Source organism: Octodon degus, unplaced genomic scaffold (genome assembly GCF_000260255.1).
Source record: "Octodon degus isolate 3935 unplaced genomic scaffold, OctDeg1.0 scaffold00010, whole genome shotgun sequence".
NCBI classification, from domain to species: Eukaryota; Metazoa; Chordata; class Mammalia; order Rodentia; family Octodontidae; genus Octodon; species Octodon degus.
This window is the reverse complement of record NW_004524586.1, coordinates 3,229,111-3,230,141: the sequence shown is the minus strand read 5'-3', so window position 1 is coordinate 3,230,141 and position 1,031 is coordinate 3,229,111.

Sequence of the window (1,031 nt, the reverse complement as noted above, 5' to 3'; positions counted from 1 at the left end):
TTTGAAACTGTCTCATTGCTATTTGTTTCTCAATAAAATTATGGAAAAAAAAAACTTCCAAGGCCACTCACATTATTACTTTAGACTGACTTACCTGTTTATAATAGAATCTTGAAGAATTTCTGGAGTAGTTCAAGCATGGACTAGTTTGACGCTATGGAGCTTTTGGAGGTCACAGTTATTGGGGAGCTTTGCCTGTGTGCAGGCTTTTCCTCCATGAGCCCCAGGAGGACCCAGGGAGGATGGGGAGGGAGTGGAGGGAAGGCTTCTCCTCACTTCTGCTGGTGCAGCAGCAGGGCGGGGAACATCAGCCACTGTGAAATCCCCCCAAAAACTTTCTCCATTGCAGAACACAGGTTAATCTGCAAGGGTTTGTGTGTGTGTGTGTGTGTGTGTGTGTGTGTGTGTGTACGTGTGTGTTTCATAGCAGGCTATGAGCTTGCTTAAAGACACAGATAAAATACCATGGTGGGAAATGGGAAGTGGGAAAGTAACTTCTTCTCACCTAAATTTAATTGTAAAGCCTTCCTCTATCTTAGGTCCACACAGATGAGCTGAAAACACTGGCTCCTGGTAGACAGGGTGCCTGCTACAGCTAGGAAAGAAAATGTGAGCTGGGCTAGCTCTCTGCTCGAGAACAGGAGAGTAAAGACAGATACCTATCTTCTACACAAAGCATATTCATCTGACTATATAGTTACAGCTATTTTGACTTTAGGACATACGTCTAAAGTTTTATCTATCAAAATTTAGTAAGTCTATATTTTATTTATTAATAGTCTATAATAATGGCACCAATACCCCAGAGATGAACATATATATATATATTTTTTTTTAAAAAAACTAAAGTTTGAACATTTTATTTCCCAGTTGTTTTCTTTATTTTGATTAGAAATACAATTCCAATTTTAAAATATTAAATATACATAACAGGTATTTTAGTGACATTGAATTATATAAATTTGTAATTAAGATTTTAATTTTAGAATAACAAAACTAACATAAGTTATGTTAAAGAATGGGTTTATGCC